Source organism: Pagrus pagrus (assembly GCF_965226575.1).
Source record: "Pagrus pagrus genome assembly, chromosome: 16".
Taxonomy (NCBI): Eukaryota; Metazoa; Chordata; class Actinopteri; order Spariformes; family Sparidae; genus Pagrus; species Pagrus pagrus.
In genome coordinates this window covers 7,442,479-7,463,333 of record NC_140200.1, presented here as the reverse complement: position 1 = coordinate 7,463,333, position 20,855 = coordinate 7,442,479, and the positions used below count along the sequence as shown (strand labels likewise).

Below are 20,855 nucleotides of genomic sequence, written 5' to 3'. Positions count from 1 at the left end.
AAAGATAAATAAAATAAATTAAGCCAGATCATCACTACAGTACACTGTTTGGGGGGGGCGTGGTGGGTTTAGGGCCCCTATAAAATCATACTGTGGACATACATTGTCTGTCGGGAGCAGCTCTTAACCTCAGCATCACCACCCACAGCTCCCATCTTTGATATCTTTGATACAGCAGCATTCACTGTGCTGTTAGATATAATGTAGCCAGCAGAGGGCGCACAAGATCAGTTAAGGAGCACAGTGTGAGAGATGGCTGAGATATTTTACTTGAAATTGTTTGAATTTGTCTGCAAATCTGATAAATACAGTCTAGAATTCAAAACGATGCAATGCTCTTGTTGTTTCATACAACAGCTTACTTTAGTTATTATTCTAACAACACAAAGTTCATTTTTGACATTAGTTTTGACTGCTTTCTGATGTGATCTGATAATATTCTCTTTGAATATTTTAAAGGGTTATGCATCTCAAAAAAGACTTTTGCTCAAGATAAAAGTAAAAGGTAAAAAATAAATTAAGATACAAAAGAACACAGCTTTTGTAACAAACATTAAGAGGAAAGCTGGTGATGTGATTTTATTTTGAAAAGGAGAAGCAAAGACAAAACTGTCCTACCTGCAGACATTCAAGAAAGAATAAGCAAAGAAAAAAAAAAACTTCCGGACACTGCTCTCCTTCTCATCAATAAAAAATCGTCTCTATCCAAACGGCTTCCAGCAGACTGGCTCCCATCGTTTCATGAGCTCCAAGAAAAAAAAAAAAAAGAGAGAGAGAGAGAGAAACTGTGTGCTGAGATCCTCTGAAGAACCTGCATCCCACTCTGATGCAGAAAAAAGTGACGAGCTCAGAGGCAGACAGGGAGGGGAGGGGGGGTTCGAGCATGAATGAAGGTTTTGATCATGTGATGACGTCACAACTCAGGACAGATTTTTTAGGGTTATTTTTTACCAGGATTCAGCAAATATTTAGATGACGTCAGAGAAACACGTACAGAACAGTGACGCCTTCAATGTAAAGAAATGAAATCAGATGTAAAGCTGTGTGCAGACAAAATGTTGCCTTTGAGTGCGTGTTTACCCCGAGTGTCTGCGGTAAGTTTAGATTTGTGTCAGGTGACGTTTGAAGTGTGTCCAGACAAACACACACACAAACACACACACACACACACACACACACCAATCAAATGCTCAATTACTGCTGTTACTTTACTGACCGGACTTAAATAATGTAAATCACCTTGAAGTTTCTATTGCAAACAAAACATACGATCTGAGATTCAACTTGGCCTTCTGGAGCTTTCAGTCTTATCAAATGATATTCTTCAGCACATGGCGTTTGCACTATTGTCGCTTTTTTTTTCCTTCTTTTTCTCAAAAATCACCATGAGTCCTTTGTCAACTGCCGTCCCTGAGGTCAAGGATGAACTGTGCATCTCAAACTTGAAGCCAACATGGACGAGAAGTCATGAAAAAGCTCGCAAAAAAAAATCTATAGTTATTATTACTCACCAAAGTCAATCTGCTGATGATGAAGATCGAGTACATCTATTGAAAGCTTCGGAAGAGCCACCGAAAAGCTTTTACATACTAATTTTTCAAAAATGCATTTGGGTGAAGCGTATGTTGTTTTATTATAAACAAACATGATGTTGGATGTGAAATAAATTTTGATTATCGTGCAGGAAATGCTTTAACTTCCTATTTGAATATGTGGAGTCGTCACTGCTGCTGCAAATCTAGATATGAAAACTATTGCTCAGGTTTTATGCATTTTACATTTTTACTTCCCTGAAGGTGGCGTGATGAAAAGTTGTGCAGGAAACTAGAACATGGGGAAATAGATCGGATAATGAAGCGATACAAAGGCATGAAGTCATGATGGAACATGTGATATTAGGCCAGGATTTCATTTCGTTTGCTGCAATATGTTGTTTAATTGCACAGTTCCCATCATCCCCTTCGCAGTCCACAGCATTCAGCTTCTCTGGCAGCAGGTTTTCCACTGCGCTCACTTCCTAACATCTCCTCTCCTGGACATCCACCTCCTGCCTCCTGGGACGGCAGCGGTCTGGTCACTGCGGTGGTGCTGGCCCTCTGCTTCCTGCTCAGAGTTCTTGGAAACGTCGCCGTGATCATCCTCAGACCAATTAGGCAGTCCTCTGTCCAGTTTGGCTGTAAGCTCTGAACGTATCCCATCAGACTGGAGCCTTTATGGCAGCCTGCCTGAAAAGTGGAGGCTGCTGGTTCTGTTTTACTTGATTTGATTGTGATCCTATGACCCTTCACAGAGAAATGCACAGATAACGCAGCTTCTCAAGCATGTATCATCACAACCTTTCTCCTTCTTCTATGGACGCCACATCATATCATAAATGTGCTCGGCGCTGCAGCTATTTCACTCTAAAAACGAGGCCATGTTGAAGTTTTGTATGCACAGCTGGAAAACGGACATTTGCGAATAGCTGCCTGAAAGCACTTATAGAAACATGTTCGCTGCGTGCCAGAAAATACTGAACATAAATATTGTTGTTAATGCAGAAGCTGTTCAATCATTTGTAATTGATGAAAAGCCACCAGACATCCGTCCAGAGTGAAGAAATCATGTTTGTTCTTGCGAAAATTAAATAAGGTGTTTTCAGTCAAAGGACGGATACGAAGCTTGAGGGTGCGGTTTTCCAATTTGTCATAGAGAGATGTGAATGATTTGTGGTTTAATGACGAGCCCTGAGGTTGAGCAACGTCTACCCTCAAATCAGTGTGTGTGCTGATTACAACTGGTCCTCAGCCAGAGCTGTAAAAATAGAGGTTTGAAGGCGTGTCGAGAGGTCAACCTGCAAATGATAGATTTCCAAGACAAAACATAACAATACCAGTTTGCTTTGTATCGATGTTCGATCACATATATGTTTTAAAAGAACCTAGTATATAATCTCCATATTTTTCCTACTTTTACATACACATATTTTGTTTTTGTGTGTGTGTCTGTTGGGTAAGACCGTCCAAAAGCATCAACGAAAGAGCACAATGGAATAATAAGAACGAGAATGTGTATCTAAGCTGTTACGGGAGATATCCAGACAGAGGAAGCAGCAATTAATGAAAAGATTGAATACATGTTTGTGTTGGAGCGCATCCAACGAGAGGAATGACCATTTGACCATTTAGCAACAGATGGACAAGAGGAAGTATGAAGAGAGAGTACAGATAATATAAGCAGATGTGTGAACTCACTCATTCATGTTTCTTACTTATGAACAGGACCACCGGAGTGTGGATGCTGTAGATGTAGTGCTGTTGGTGTTGCTTTCGGTGTTGTATGCATCCTCGACACCTCACCAAGCTTTTTCTGGTTCTGGAAAGATCCCTCACCTCTTCATCCGTCCAGGCTTTCTGGTTGGGGAGTGATCTCCACATCATCAACACATTTGCTGATACAAATGAACTGAAGATGTTCCTCAAGACTGATGTCGTTATCCTGAGTGGCAGCATCTCTGAACATCTGCCAGTCTGTGCATTCAAAACAGACCCGTAGGGCCGCTGTATCTCCGTCTGTCCGCACTTTAACGGTTTGCACTGATGGATTGACCTTTTTTGATCAGCTGGGAGTAAGTAGGCAGAAGAAGCAGGGAAATATGGTCGGCTTGCCCGAAATGAGGACGTGGGAGAACTTTGCAGCTGCCAGGAACATTGACACCATTGTTCTGTTTCTCTTCCCCTGTGCGGCTTCAGGTACTTTCCAACTGTCATTAAAAATTAAAAGCGTCATCGTCCCTCAATAACTGACTTCTCTCCACTGACCACAATGCTGGCGAAAGCTGAGCCCATTGTTTTAGGAATCACCTCTAATTTCATAATAAAGGATTGATGATTTCAAACTCGATCAGTTGGTTCGACTTTGATTTCGTACATGAGTAAGAATAATCTTCACACAGCCATTAAATGATGAATGTATTGGAATAAAAAGTAGATCATTCCCCTCTGAACTGTGGTATTTGTACAGTTTCCCGGCAGAGTAGCAGTGTGGGTCCAACCATAACTTCCAGACAACTTCTCTGTTATTGTTAAAGGTTTCACTTCATTTTCTTTACGGCCTCTGTGACTATACTTAGCAACTGCACAAATAATTCCCAATAAAGCTCTGTACTGTCCTCACAGTGACGTGTCTTGTGGTTGGCTACATCCATCGCTGCATCTTTTTCTTTACGCTTCCACCTTTTGTGCTTTCTTTTCATTATTAATTTCCGCCAGGACTCGAACTGACTCTTTGATATGTCTGGTGAACCAGGAGGTCCAGGGGGGGAGGTCTTCCCACACGTGTGGTGGTCATGTCCTCGAAAGCTGAGGAAGCACCAACATTTATGTTCTCTCCTCCGGCTGTGTGGACAGCAGCAGCAGTCTGGGTCAGACCCTGCTGAACTCTGTCTAGACACCGCTGTTCATAAAAAAACTGTCCAACCAATGGGGTCGGGAATGCTGTGGGAGAGGATGAACTTTGTGTATGTGCTGGTTGTGACTCAGTGTTTCCCCCAGCTGCTCCTTTGGGCCCAGGCAGGGTTTTCTCTGGCTAGTTCTCAACAAAGAAAGCATCCCTTTCCCATGCAAGGATGACTTCTCCCCTAAATCCAGTGTATGTGCTGCTGCCAAGATGCTCCCTTAGCGATCTGTGACACACACTTTTAGTCATCAGAAGGGGGAAAACCTCTGAGACAAGACTCCTTTTTTAAGCATACATGCAGTCTGAAAAGCTTGTTTGGCGGTGTGTTTGTGCATGTGTGTGCATGAAAAGGAAATTAAAACAACCTCTAAGCAAATTATGTTTGTTTTTTTTCGGTGAAAAGAAGCAGCGTTTGTCATGCAAAGCAGAAATTATGGCGCAATTATGGTTGTGCTGTCCATAAATCACATCTAGTGCTGTGAGATGATTAAATTAAGATTTTGGTCCCACGGATTGCAACAAGATAAATTTCAACTCACTTCTTAATTAATGTAATCAGGGAGTATTTACATGAACTCCAGGCTCGTTCCTGGTGTTGCTCAACAGTCTGATGTTTAATTAATAGTTCTACAGTTTGAAAAATATACATATTTGCTTTCTTGACGAGAGTTGGATGAGAAGATTGATTGAACACTCGCTACAGTCAGGAGATGGTTAGCTTAGTTGAGGGTGAAGACTGGTGACAGGGGTAAACAATTAGCCACCAGTAACGACACACCTCCAGGAAGTTACAGGTCCCAACCGAGACATATTCCAGTAACAGCAACATGGTTACACTTTACACAAAACCACATGTTGGTTGGTGGATTTTGTTACCTTCAGACAGAGCCAGGCTAGCTGTTTATCCCTCTTTCCCGTCATTGCGCAAAGATAAGCTAAACTGAGATGAGCTAAACTAAGCTAAGCTAACTGTATCCTGGATTTTGTTACCTTCAGACGGAGCCAGGGTAGCTGTTCAGCACTGTTTCTAGTCCTAGATAAGCTAAAATAAGCTAAGCTTAGCTAACTTTTTCCAGGTAGAATAGCCTCAGATCAACTGTATAAACACAGAATTGTATCAATTTTTGATAGCCGATATCCCCAAAACTTGACAAGTAGAGCGAAAAACAATGTTGACGGATGAATAGCACTACAGGTAAGAGGAAAACTATGCATTATTGATTATGGGATGAACTGTCCCTTTAAACAAGGCTTATCTGTGTTGTTATTTGAAAGTGATCTGTGGTTATATTTAAAGGCCTGCATCCAAATTAAATTCAGTCGGCTCAAAGTTAAAAAATGCTATGCTTATCCTGGGTAATTGAATAACTAATATGGGAAGCGTGCAACGGGGTAGAAGCTGATACTGTGATGTAATGTGGATTTTTTTAAAATAACTTGGGTCGAGTCTATAGAGGACTTGTGATAACAGCTACAGTTATTGCCCTGGGATGGTAGATGACTCACTGTTGCCTGCTCATTCCTGTCTTCTCACGCATCTAGGATTTGCTGTCCTTTCCCCCCGTCTCCTCATCCTTCAGTTACTAATCTGCCCTGTCCCGTCCTGCCCTTTATTTCACTCTACTTTCTTTCTGTTAAGTTTTATTAAAGTGCGTCTCTCTGTCTTTTCATACTTCTTCATGTTTCTTCCAGCTGGCAGTATCCACAGTGAAGCCAGGTGCAGAGAAAGAGATATGAGAGAGGAGAAAGCAGGGAAAGAGATGAGGAGCTGGTTTGTCTTGGCTCTCCTCACCTCCCTGCGTCTTGTAATGGAGCTTTACTGGTTCCTGTCCAACCTTAATTCTTAGTTTTAGTGGGATTTTGCATCTTAAGTGGAAAGTTTCCCCCCTCAGCACCGTGAAGTCTCATCAGAATATGCAGGCTCGGTGTGACCCGCTGAGTCGGGGTTGTGATATTTTTGATAAAGCGTCCTCGGGATGCTCTGGTGTCTCCAGCTGCGAGAATAAATCAACAAAACTATGTAAATATAGTGACTTGTTGTAAATCAGAGGTTTAGCTTGCCGTTGAAATACGTCCTCTCTTCTCCAAAGTTTTGTTTGTGGAGAAAAGGTTTGCGAGATGAAACGATCAGAAAAATATCTTGAGAGCTGTGTGGGTGTGTTTGGTTAAATCCTCATGTGCACACATGTTGTTGGGTGAATTTTTATACACACAGGACATTCCAGGAGGGTTTGCTTAAGAGTCATAGAGGCTGACAGGTATTAAAAGGTTTAATTAAACCACAGTATTAAGTGCTTCCCAGAATGCACCAAAACATTGGTTGAACCACAATTACAACATCGTTGCAAATCTACTCTGATGGATGAGTGATGGAGAAGGTTTGACTTCTTCTTTGTTTCCTTTTAAGGGTGTGCAGGATGTAAATTCATGTGACGTTTAAACATTTAAGATGTTCAACATGGGAAATAAAGCAAAATCAGGCATGATCGGTGTTGGAGGAATATTAATACCATCAGTGGCGCCGACTTGGAAATGTAGGTAATGTTTACTGACCTCCTGACGTGAGGAGCAGGTGTGCTCCACCTGAGTTTGGGCTGTTCTGGGTAGTTATTGTCATAAACGCCTGCAGGTGCAGGGATTCCTGTTAATGCTTCGTGCCGCAAGCAAAATAAAAACACAAAACATAATTGCACAGAGACGCTCCAAACTTATTTTGCTTGTAATTTACTTCAGCCTGGCTCGTAGCTGGTAACTAGTTCTTCACAGTCCAGGTCGACTGAGCTTATCGACAGTCTTTATGGCTGACTGAAGTATAATAGCGTGCACTGAGACTGCAACAATGTGCTGATACCTCTCTCACACAGGGGGAGAGTCACTTCCCAAAATGCATACGCTGCCAACCACAAGGTTACAGGCCGCCATCCTTAAAAGGGAGGCTCAGCTGGTATAGCACTTTCAAGTAGGTGCATTAGATGCCGTGCATAAACTTAAACATTATTGCCAACGTAGGCTATATGAGTTACCTGGTTTATTACAAATTTAGCAGGAGCAGTCGGCTGAAAAGACTCACTCAAGCACCTCGAATTTGTACTGAAGTACTGTGCTTCACTAAAAGTACTCAGTAACATTTCACCCCTGGACTTAATGCACTACTGTCGTACTCATCGGTGCAGCAGACGTCGGCCTCGTGCTGCTGCGACTGCAGGAACAGCGAGAGGAAACTCTCTGGATGCACAATGACACCTCACTTCCAACATGAATGTTGACCCACAGGCTTTAAAAGTGTCCTTTTACGATTTTATGTGCCTGCATTGAGACAGAAAAATACGTTCGAAGCTCAGAAGTCACATTCAATTATATGCAATTGCGCTCATAAACACAGACATTTAAAACAGACACCATTCTCAGTGCTGACTAAAATATACGTCCATTACAGCTGCGAACTCTTATTTTGAAAAACCACAGACTCGAGGCATGATAAATACCTGCTTTCGTTGGTCAGTTGAAAGAGGCTGAGCTGGGCGTCACCTTAAAGGCAGTGTGTGATGAGCAATCAAATGGACTGAAGGTTTACACTCGAGTGTAAAGAGGAGTGTAAAGAGGTTTGTTGGCTGATGTAAAGACAGTCCAACAAGTGCTGGATGAAAAGAAAGCGTTCATTAGGCTGAAATAACACAGACAACATATCGGCTTTCCAGAAACTCGTGAAGAAATCTGACATTTTGAACGGCTTAATTACTTACATCGGGGATATTTCCCCACAGCTGCTTTTAAATGCTTCTATGGACGTCTTTTCAAGGAGAGAGAGATAAACAAATCACCCACAGCTCTGAAATGAACAGACAACATCGATGTTACGGGCTATTTGAGCTCGCTGTGTTTTCCAGCTGTCTGTAGTCTCAGTGGAAGATTGATATTGCAGGTCACAGGAAGGGTTGTTCTGCAGGAATAGGTGTGTGCTTTCTTGGCCAATGCAGTTCTCAGCTAACAGATGTGGACTGAACTGGGAAAGATACAGTCCGTAGATAGCAAGTTTTGAACAATGAGTATTGTTACGAACAGAGAAGAAATGCAGAGTTGAGCTGCATTCTCCACGGTTCGCAATATGTGACCCCTTTGATCTTTCCGTCCCTCTCTAGGTAAAACCTTTTTCCCTCTGAGGCGACAGAAAGAGTCTTGTTTGTTGTGCTTGCCATCAAACCCAGGTGGGTCAGGGTAAAAGGCTGGGGTGAGTGTTAAAGGAGGGGGGAAACATCGTGTCCATGGAGGCAGCAAACAGAAAATGTAAGGAACTGGCTGTCAAATTCATACTCACAACAAACAGGGGGCAGCATTTCACCAGAAAAACCACCAACTCCTGTCTACTATAACTGCCACTAGCCAGTTAGCTCAATTAGCCATGCAGCGAGCAGTCCAGACTAGCTACATGGAAGTGCTGGTGTTTACTAGCACAAGAGTTTTGGACCGGGACAGGCTGGGGCTAGCTGGTTAGCGTGCTAACTTCAGTAGATGTCAAAACTGCTCAGTTCTGACATATTCAAGAACGCTGCAGCTGCCTTTCTGTCTACCCGCTGTACTGGCTTTGCATTGACTTTGATCAGCAGCGTGAGACACATGCTAGCTATACAAACATGTGATGCCATTGCATCGCATTCAGAAAACATCTGTGTAGCCTCCCCGTCATTTACTGCTCTCAGGTCTTTGCGCCATAATAAGCAAAGTTCTGATAAACACGCTGACGTGTGCTCTGACTGTCGTGTTATCATGTTGTTCTATGATTGCAAATCAAAACAGATGTTGTGTGTCTGTTTGTGGGACTTGGACATCCATACTGCTGTTTGTTTGGTGTGTGCATTTCTCTCTGTATGTGTTTTCTTTAAGTGTGTGTGGTCTGTAGTTCTGTTTAAAGACTCTCCGCCCATGATATGGGTCACCTGTTCAGGCCGTTGTTCTGTTTACGCGCTATTATCAGTCAGAGTTACGCATCATAAAAACTGACCCACATATGTTTACCAGTTGGCCAGATCTGAAGTCGTGTAATCCTCAGATGAACCTGGACATTGAAACGTGGCAGGACTCACTAGTCCCCACTGAGAAAAAACAGGTTTTAGCCGTGATGTCAGCGAGAAAATGCCACTGAATTCCTACCAGCTGCAGACACAATGGTTCAATTTCCCAGAAGTAAAACTCTCCAGACTTTCACAGGAAAAAAAGCCAAGAAAAAAAAATGAATATTGTGTAGTAGAGGGTTGACAAAAGTGACATAAGTCAGAACACACACAACCCTCCTCACTGTGTCTATAAAGGGGGCTGTCCAGCGGTTGCAAAGGGAGGAGGCTGACATTCACTAACATGCATGTGCAAAAGCTTGTCTTTGCTTTGACCTGATCGACCTTAAGTGAGTAAACAAAAAGATAAAATCCTTTAGGGGATCACTAACTTGCAAAAGAACACATTTTCAGTGCGAAAAGTACACAGTAAGTACCGTGTGACCATAGACTGACCAGACACTTTGTGCACACGGCCAAGTCCAGGCACGGTAAAACTCTTAATTCAGCATATTAAAACATTTTAGATGAATGTGTGTTACCAGCAGGAGTTGGGAGAAGGCCCCATTCCTGCATGAAACCATGATCCTAACTGCGATCCAACACTTTGGAACGAACTGGAACGCCGTCTGTGAGCCAGAGCTTATCACCCGGTATCAGTGATCGACCTCGCTGAAGCTCCTGTGGCTGAACTGGAGCAAACCCCTGCCGACCGGTTCCAACCTCTACTAGACATCCGTCTCAGACGGTTATAGGAGCACGTTACTGCTCATTGTTTTGGAATGATACGTTCAATAATCACATACAGGTGTTATGTAGAGCATGCCTGTCTCTCTCCTTGCTGAATAATATCTATCTGCATGTTTGATAAGCTGTGAGAAGGTGACTAAACCCTCAGCAGTGTAATAAATGAGGACTGCAGTCATGAACAATTACTCCTGCCCCTTTAAAATGTTAAAGTTAATTGAATCCGTATTTCACTCTCAGCTCATCAGCTGGAGTCTTGGCGTTATTTGACATGTTGGAAAATGAAATCAGCGCATTATATTAATAGCATATGTACTTATGTACTTGAGGGAAAAACAAAGGTCTGTGGCGCTTTCCTTAAACACTCATCTGGGATGAAAACCAGTTATTTCTGATTCACTTTTTAGACACAGGACACATACTTTTCTTGAACGTCTGCAGGAGACAGACCTCTCCTAAACTGCACATTGTCTCAGGGTGCGGTGCTTAATAATGTGTTGTGAGCACGATTACGAGGATTCAGTACATGGAAAAGTGACACTAACTCATATAATCTACTGTATTCGAAGCTCGCATCGGTGTAATTCAAGGGCAATTTCTGCTGCATGGTAATCTCGCCTCAGACGCGACGCCCTCTAGCTGGCGAAGCTCTCGGATCGAAACACACACCCGTTCGTATTTACACAGCACTTTGCTTCTGTTTCGACTCCAGCGAAAGAATTATGATAAACACAGCGTTGGCGGCCGACAGGTTCAACCTACGGCTGTGGAAACTTTGCAGAGCAGACTTAATTTAAATGTTTAAACCATCGGCACGCGTCTCTTTTATGTTTCTATTAACAATGCATGCTTTTTAATAAAGAACTGGCTCGTCTAGTGGTTACTATGAGCTGTGTTTACCAGCACACGGCATGTTGCATGTTGAATCTATTGCCTTTCGGCTGCTGGCAAAAAAAAAAAAGTCTGCATGGTCAAGCTCATTTGCAAAAAATAATAAATCGATGGATGGATTTACTTCTTTCTTTTTGGCAAATGCTTCAGCCTTCCAGCTTGTTTAAGTAGGAGGCTTCATACCATTGTTGCAGGAGGTGCAGCAGAGATTTCACTGGTCATGTGAGATAGTGGGAGACGCTTTGGCAAGGTAAAGGCTTCATACTGAATACATAATGACATATGGTTGAATCATCCTCCTCTCTACTGTATGTTTTTATCGTCTCTGTCTGGATCCATCTGTGTGGGAATGATAGTTAGCTTTGTTGCACAATATGAAAAACAAGTGGAGCTACAGCCAGGGACCACTTGATTTTTATTTGCAATTTCTTTGTCCTTGTATGACCGCTGTACTGCATGCTCCCCCTTGTTCTCTCTTTCTCTTTAGTTCATAATACATTAATTTTCTGAACATCTGGAGGCTGGAAATGTGAAACTGATACTGTAGATATTTCAAGTGAAAAACCTCTGGAGTCGAAATCAAACCAAACCCTTTTTAAGAAGGCTACGATCATTTTTTTAGCTGTTTTTTTTCCCCCGCCTGAAGTCTTTCTTTTCAGTTTAAAGGTCCAATATGTAAGAGTTTTAGTTGAAAACGTTAAGAAATTAACGATTATTATCAACAGAATGTGGATGGATCGAAGTTTCGTCTATGTACTGTGTTGCAAGACCATCTACTGAAATTAGCATGCTAACCAGCTAGCCCCATCACAGCTCAAAGCTCCTGTGCTACCAGTGTAAACACTAACACTCCCCTGGTCCCTGAGCTCCCAGTCTGAACTGCTAGCTGCACAGCTAACTGAGCTAACTAGCTAAGGCATCTACTGTTAGCAGCAGGTAGTGGTTACTTTTGTGATATGCTGCTCCCTATTTGTTTTGAGTATGAATTTGACAGGTAGCCATTTATTACATACTGCACCTTTAAATAATACAACTATAAACTATAAATACAATCAAAAATAGCATAAAAATGTAAACGAAGATGTAAAATGTTTGCTTTCTGGTTCGAGGTTTACTCTTTCATTAGCCAAAACTAGCAAGAATAAAACCTTTTTAATATCATCTGCATAAAAAACAAATTGTAAACAAATTTCTATTTTGTGTTAATTCCTTGTGTTTACACGCTTTGTTTAATTATCTTGTATCTTTGTTTAACTGCTGCACAAACAGTTGCACTAAGTGATTGAAAGGCAAGTAACTGCCCGGACTGATTAAAGGAAAAGGCAAACTTCAGTACTAATCTTGATTGAAAAAAGAAATAAAAGTGTGAGATAAAACAGCAACAAAGAGAACAAAACAGCCCGTTCTTTACACTGCTGACACAGATACTTGAACGGTAGCCAAAGTGAAATAACATGCAGATGTTGATCTCAATCTGGCTTTTAATGTATGAGGCTTTTCCACGTTCCCATGAACAAACACTGTCGGCCAGCTGGCACAACCTTTTCAATCGTTTTGAATTTTTAAATGTGGATTTGCACCAGAATAACCAGAACGCCTACAGGTTAATGTGCTTTAACTGTTTTGTAGCCTAATACTGTGCGATGGCCCGACTACTCATTGTGTGCTTGTTAAATTTGGGTTAATGTAACAGGTTGGATCGCCGAGTTGCATTCAAATCAGCTGTTGGAACAAAAAGCGAAGCTCGGCAGGCTACATGGAGAAGTCATCTATTATTTTTAATGGAAGAAGATATTCCATCTGGTGCGGCGCTTGCCATTTATTTCCCACCACCACACACGCAAAGATGCTAATAAACACGGACACACTTCTCCGCGACCACAATCAACCTTTAAGTGCCTTTTTCCCCTCTGCTCCAAACAGGAAAGGCTCTGATTATAAACACACAGCAATTATTTATGAGCAACAGCGAAGTATCCAGTCCAACGGTCCAGGAATGATACAAATAGCTGGAGAGTTAACCATGAAGTGCAAATGATCACTGAGAGCTGTTGATAGTCCTTTGGCAATGTCAAAAATTTAAAAGAAACATATGAATTGAGGCGTACAAATTACAACGATACAGTTACATGATAACAGAAACGATGCTATCAGCTCCCGTTTGTGCCTCTCATGTAAAATTAGCTACATTTGAGTCACCGAGCATCAGCTTTTTCTGTAAAGTCTTTGTGCTTTGAAACGCTCGAATCACAAAAGTAACTGATGAAAAATGTTGATTAGCTCGAGATACACTAATTAAGAACCTCTCTGTTAGCATAACTAGCATGATAAGCTAATAAGCATCTGGCCAGAGCTCAAATAATGGGAGGGGCTCTGTGCTCTGAACTTGTGCAGCAGGTATTTAATTTACGCTAACATTAAAAACAGCTTAAAAACAGGTCTTTTTTTTTTTATTTTGCAGCAGATAGAAAACTTAGGACCCCTTTTAAACAGAACTGAAGGTCTCCATGTATATATTTTTCAGAAAATCTGACGCTTAGATGTTAACACATGTGAAGACCTTATGAAATGAAAGGCATGAGCGAGGGGAGGACGTGCAGGCAGAAGCTAAGAACCTGACACTGGAGGAAGAGAAAAAAGGTAGAGAAAGCCTCAAACAGCAAAGTGAAGAGGAAGCATGGGCCGGTGTGAGAAGTGGGCCACGGAAGCAGAGCACCGAAAGCTGTGGGTGACATCAGGCTTGGATGGATGCTGTATGTGAGGCGGTGACGTGGTCCTTTAGGGCTTGAGTTAGCAATTTTATTTCAGGCTCCTTATCATCCGTCCTCTGCGCTCCTAATGTTTTGTTTATGCTTTCCATCCCCCCCTCGTCCTTCCCGCACACGTCCCCGATGTCCAACTCATCACCGCTCTTCACTTCACTCTACTCCCTCTGTGTCTTCATCCAAGACCGCAATTATACACCAGAGACCAGTTTTCTCTTTTTCATCTCTCATTCACTTTCCTCTTCCCTCCCATTGCCCACCGCCGCTCTGCTCGGTGGGGAACACCTCACCCCTAAATCACCGCTCGCTGAGGTCGTCCTCCAACAGACGTCCAGACAGACGATGCAGAGGAGTGGAGCTCCACCCTAAACCTTTCATGATAGACTGATGTGCCAAATAACTGACCACGGCACGAAATTACTGCCACATCACCTGCAGCTGCAGCTCCCGCAGGGCCTCTGCCACACCACCTCTTTCCAAATCATACCGCTAAGATCCTCTTTGTCCCTGCGGAGCCCAACACATCTCCATATAAACCAAGCCTGAACTCGATCCGGGCTGTGAACTGTCATGTGTTGATCCTGTGAGCAAATAGATTACTGCCACCAAAAGGGTGTGACTGCACATGTGTGTTTGTTGTTGCTTTTATGTTCTGTGCCATTTCAGCATACCGCACGACTGGCGCTGGAGAATATGCTTTTTCCTAACAGGTTGCAGATGCAGACGCACATGGAAGTGTCATCTGTTTACATGTGCACAGGCAGATGAGCGGTGGGATGATGTCAGCGATCGGTTAAGGGGCACGGAAACGCACATTAGTCTCTACTTTTGAATTGTTTTTTTTATGCCGTAAATCATTCTGCAGAGTCAAAACAAAGCTGACACTGAGCGTCGGCCAAGGTCGCTTGAGTCATCTCGTTTCACAGACGAGGAACAGACAAAGTTGTGAGCTGTTGCCTTGGCTTCATAATAACGCTGACACAGGTCTCAACAACAACAAAAAGAAAAAGTTCAGAAAGGAATAAAATATGTTTAATCGAGTTTGTGCGGTCGAATGAGTCACGCAACCTGAATGACACAGAGATTTCCCACAGCAGACGATATCTCCAATGTCAGCTTTATTCTAAACAGACGAGAACCTCCTCACATGCGATAGGCGAAGAGAGACGGAGGCGCTTTGAGTGACTGATAAATATAATAAATTGATTTTGTCGTAGCCGCATGTGTTTCATTAGAGCATTTGACCCATTCAGCTTTTAATATCAGAATCATAACACACGGCAATTAAGAGTACAATGATCTAACTTGGCTCTTGGATGACATGTTTACCCAACACAGCTGTACAAATACATGCGCTGACATGCTTAAGTGCAGGCTTGCAGTGTGGGAAAGTGAGAATAAGAGAGGGGAAAGCTCATGATCTGCTGTTTCAGCAGCATGAAAAGAGCGCCACCTAGTGAGTCGTCAGAGGAGCCTTTAACAGAGTCGGTCAGCTCGGTGCAACGTGGGGCTGTTAGTTGAAGTCCAGCAGATGGCGATGTAGCACCTTCGTGCTGTGTGTGTGTGAGTGTGACGTTTGTTGAGACTCTTCAGGGGTTTTCCAGTTTCCGCATGAAACTGGAGGGATGATGTATGAAGAGGAAGGTGAGAGTAAATCTACCAGAAATAAGTTACTTATCTCTTCTTTGTTATTTTTAAAATGAAACAGTCTATGCTCATTTTACAAGTCATTTGATTCATGAGGCGTCTCAGTAGAAGGCAGGATATACATGAATACAACCTTTTTGCCTCCCTATCACTGGTTGGATGTATCCATGGCTGTGTTAACTCACTAGGGCTCCCCAGGGCACAATGAGCTGCTGGGCCCCCATGACCCCGTAAAGCAGGACCCTCCTTAAAGGATAAGTACCGTTTTTTACAATCTGGACCTTATTTCTGGCAAAACATATGGTCATTTACTCACCCAGATAACTTTGGTGTCATTCGGCGTCGTTCGGACGAAATTAGATCCAGTGTAGCGGCGATATATCCATATAATGGGAGAGACGGGGCAGCGACACACAGCCTCTATATAACGCATTATCTGCCACGAAACTAGTTCATTTCATCAATATTTTGTCATGATATGCTAGCGCTATTAGCCTCTGAGTCCGGGCTCGTCCGTTATCAACATCCGGGGTCAAACTAGCAGTAGCAGCTACAGGTACACAAGCCGCGCTGTCGCGGGTGCGCGCGCAGCTCAGAGACGACATCTTCCAGGTCAGAGGTAGTAGATCAGCCTACAGACCCCGGATGTTGACAATAGACGAGCCCGGACTCAGAGGCTAATAGCGCTAGCATTTCATAACAAAATATTGATGAAATTAACTAGTTTCATGGCAGATAATGCGTTATATAGAGGCTGTGTGTCGCTGCCCCGTCTCTCCCATTATATGGATATATCGCCGCTACACTGGATCTAATTTCGTCCGAACGACGCCGAATGACACCAAAGTTATCTGGGTGAGTAAATGACCATATGTTTTGCCAGAAATAAGGTCCAGGTTGTAAAAAACGGTACTTATCCTTTAAGGATATAATCATGTTAGCTGTTGTCATGCTTTAGTGGCAAATATTCTCAAACATCTTTTTAACATGACTTTAAAAAGGCGGTAGCTAACTGTAAATGGTAAATGGACTTGCATTTCTATAGTGCTTTTCCAGTCTACTGAAAGCGCTTTACAACACTTGTCACTTTCACCCATTCACACACACATTCATACACTGGAGCTATAACTTTCAGATTGATCAATTTATAGAAAGGTGTGTATAGTAAAGCGTAGCAAGAAGCTTTGTGGTGGTGATGTTGAAGTCATACAACCGCAATGTGGTTTGTCAATACGCTAAACTTGGCTTTTTACTTGTAGTGGTTGCATTTACACCTAAAAAATCAGATGTCAGGATTTTCTGGCTGAACAAAACATGTAAATATCATGAACTCTGTTAACCACTGAGCTTAATTTCTGCTATAATCCAGAGAACCAGGCCGATGCTGACTTCCTACTAAAACTTGGCGATTTTGTTGTGGGGAACCGCGTCTAGCTGCAAGCCTTGAGCATGCTGTTTGCACATATATTGCAAAAAGTTCAACCAATGACCCATTTTGTTTTCAATTTCGTTTTGAAAGGCCTGAAAATATTAATGAGTGTGACTGCTGAAGGCATATTGTTCTTCTGGTTTTATTCTAATTTTCTAACTATGAATAATCTCAAAACCTCAGATTTAACTCGCAACAACTTGCCGGGGAAATGACCCTCAGGCTGGAAACGACCGGCTTATCGGTATCTCAGCCCGACTGATAAACTGATGGTTGTTATCTGGAACTCTTTTACCAATTTCTTATCACAAACTGCTTTTAAAACCAATTTTTCGTCACAGCTGAGGCACCAGGAGTCTGCTCACGATGCATGTTTGTGCATGTTCACGTTTGCATGTGTTTATTTAGGCGGTACAGAGATCAACACAGTATACCACAGTGATCTTGACATCTCCAACCACAGTATCAAACAGGAAGCTGAGTCACAGATACAACAATCCACTTCCTGTTTATTATCTACAGCAGTTTGCTGCCCTCAGAACAGGTCAGAGAAGGGTAAAAGAGTTTGTTTAAAGAGTGAATAACGTATTGACTTGGAAAAGGGTAGTGAGAATGTATGCAGTTGCATTAAAGTACTGAGTTCACTTCAGTTCACAGAGATCCTCTATGTGATTATCTAGTTAAAGAGTAAAACCATTTTATTGTACGCTCCTCTAACAGCGCTCTCACATCGACGTCTGCATTTTGGCTTGAACAAAACACATCTTTGAGCCTTTGTGCACGCTCAAGTGTGGTCAGCCAATTCTTTTATGTGGGTATTAAAGATAAATTTGGAAACGACATCTTGCGCAAGTTAGATGGAAACTTGTGCAAAAGTGTGTGTTCCTGTAACCTAACACTGTGATGAGAAACGCTAAGTGAAAGCCACCGTTTCATCTCGATTTCACTCTTCCGTCTTCTTCTGAACACAATACTCTGACGGGTCGTGTCTGTCGTTAACATACTCCAACATGGAGCACCTTCTAGGAGCGCTGCAGCATGGCTTACAGCGCAGGGCACGTCAGCGAATCTCATTAGTGGCTGTGCAGGAGTTTAGTGGGGGCTTACACTACTGAATGCGTTCTTCAAGGTTGATTGGGGTCAACTAACGTCTTTTGCTGAGGTCAGGGTTAAAACTGATTGGAAACACTGTTGAGGTTCTTCTTTGCCTGGACACGGTGCCATTAGTACTGTACATCTAGTGTAAATGTGTCAAAGGGCACTGGGCTGGACATTGTGAAAGTGAATTTCATGCACAGTAGCAGGAACATGAAGGTCTGTAATTGCTTGCAGATGAATCATTACTTGCATTTAAGTGGAAGTTGAGTGTGGAGTAGAATTAACTGTACAACCCCCTGTGGACCTACTCCAACGGATTCTTATAAGTAAACAAGACATTCATACACAGGATAGATAAGAGCTGTGGGCTCCCACAAAAGCGATGAGTTCAAAAGCGATGAGTTCAAGGATTAGAGTTCCTTTACAATAAAATGCTGTGAAACAAGAATCTTTTAGCATATGCTACATGCATAAAGAGGAAATTAAAGCAAAGTAGAAAGCTTAATATTTTTAAGTTCAGCCAGAGAGAAGGTAAAGCTTTCAGCCGTTTCTTAACGTGCAGCACTCAGAGAAGACAGATATCCAGTACTAACGTTAAAGCATTTGTGCTTCCACTAGGTTTGAAGGAAACTCAGCAAACACTGAGGCCTCCAGCTAACCAAAAGTGCTGCTGCTGCTAGCTAGCCACTTCGTTTAGCCTACAAGACAATAGCAACCTGGTGAAGATGGTCAGGTTTTTTTTTTCTCCATACAGCAGCTGTTCGTTTCTCTTACTGTTCATGCAATCTGAATCGATGCTAAAGCTATATGCTAATACGCAAAAATGCAGTGAAGCACCCCTAAACTCCACCAATTTGAACAATGGCTGAATCTGTTTTCTTATTTCTACTTTTTCTGCAATAGACAAAGTAGAACATAGTTCAGTCAGCATGGAATCAAAGAGAGATTTCTTCCCCTGGTAACAGAGATCCAGACGAAAGCGTAAAAATAGAAAGGTGTTAAGGGGGTGAGGTCAGAAAGGGAAAAAACAAGACAGTGGAGGCACGTCCGGCTAACGGGCTCACTGTAATCTCTTAATGAACCTCCACGAATAGGAATAGTGAAAAAGGGTTTGGAGACGAGGATGAGCATAAAAAGGAAGAGTGTATGGGATGAAGGTGGGGAAAGAGATACTTTGGACCTGATCAGAACCAGGTGATGGGTCGTTGAAAGGATGTGTTGACCCGGTCTGTCTGACTTTTTGAATGAAGCTCTCGGTCTCATTTACGATGTGAACGTCACATTTTGCTCATATAATTTACAAAACGCTGACATGCACACAGAACTGAGCAATGTTAATTACACAAAGAGAAAGTTTGGACGTAACCACACCAACATTAGCTTTACAGTACACATCCTGACACAGACACACACAGACACAATACATGCATGTGAAGCTGCACGTATACACACACACAAAATTGCTTCCAAATTTGGCCTCCTGACAAGGGGTCTGTCTGAAATCCCCTCGTCAATCCTCTGATGTCGTCAGACGTCGGAAACCAAGCCGGTGTCATCCACTTGACGAGTCAGAGGTCAGGTAAGTAGCTGCTTCATGGTAAGCATCTCCGGCACTAAGCCTGACATTGAGCCAGTTGGTGAATGGGGAAAGCACTGAGTGTGACTGACCTGCTGTCATGTCTCAACCTGAACAGCTACACCGTCTTTAAGCTGGATATGGTCTGTAGCTCAGTTGGAACAAAGTTTCAGTTTTGGCATTGTGCTGAAATCTACTGTCACTTTCCTTTTCCTTTAATGTGGCCTTTATTTATCAGACACTGTTAACCCAAGTGAGACTGAGAAAAGAAGCAAGAAGTGAAAACAGCTCCCACACACTTCACTGAGTATACAAATGTCATTGACCACAAATAAGTTACAGCAAACTTGACCTAAAAACCTCATTCCATACTGTGAAATGACACAGTTTATACATCGGAATGCATGTGATGTATACAGTACGCCTTTATGACTCATGTGCATGAATCAGTCTGCTTTGTTAGCCAAGTATGCAAACACACAAGAGTGTGTCCTGACATGCTTTACAAATACAATATGGAAGAAGCCGAGAAAAAAACCCACAATGTAAGGTAATTGCTTACGGCTGCTCGTTGAACTCATACCCCCAGTAAATAGGGGCAGCATATCATCAGAATAACTGCTAACTGCTGCTAACTGTATTCTGTTAAAACATCCATGACTGTTAGTTTGTTAGCTCAGTTAGCCGTGCAGCTAGCTGGACTACCAGGGTGTGTTGGTGCATACACCGTCAGCACAGGAGCTTGGGACAGCTGAGAGGAAGAGGCTTTCAGGCTCCTGGGCTAGCTGGTTAGCATGCTAACTTTAGCAGATTTCTCTGCAACGCAGTACAAAGATGTTTGTGACACAACATCAAAACTGTGTCTTCACATTCTGTTGATGATTTTATTTAATTTTCAGACATTTTAAACTAACTTGTTCACATATTGCACCTTTAAAAATTAAACAAATGTAAAATAATTATCATGTGTCTTATCAGCTACAGTTTATATTCTAACAAACGTGCAGCATATTCAATAAAAATATGCTGCACATAAAATGTGGAAGTTTCGCTCAGTTACTCCTCCAGAGTGTGAACACATGCTGTGTGTCACAGTTGTCAGTGGCTTCTTCTTGCATTGCTGAAATAAGGTCTAATTACAAACATTACTTTTTACGATACGCTTCCCCAATTTCTGTTATGATCCATGCATGAAGCAGTATATGCAGAGGTGCCGG

The 20,855-nt window shown here is 42.4% G+C and overlaps 1 protein-coding gene across 2 annotated transcripts in view; it reads right to left on the bottom strand.

Annotated features, from left to right (window-relative positions):
• The window catches only part of LOC311271614 (inactive serine protease 35-like), a gene marked incomplete at its 5' end in the record, with an annotated part of 68,339 nt that overhangs the window by 4,168 nt on the left and 43,316 nt on the right, over positions 1–20,855 (bottom strand). The window contains one exon of one of the 2 annotated variants that reach the window (XM_084377368.1): positions 619–786. The exons of the other annotated variant lie outside the window; for it this stretch is intronic. Of the gene's footprint in view, positions 1–618; positions 787–20,855 lie in introns of those variants that run through there. 2 annotated transcript variants of the gene reach the window in all.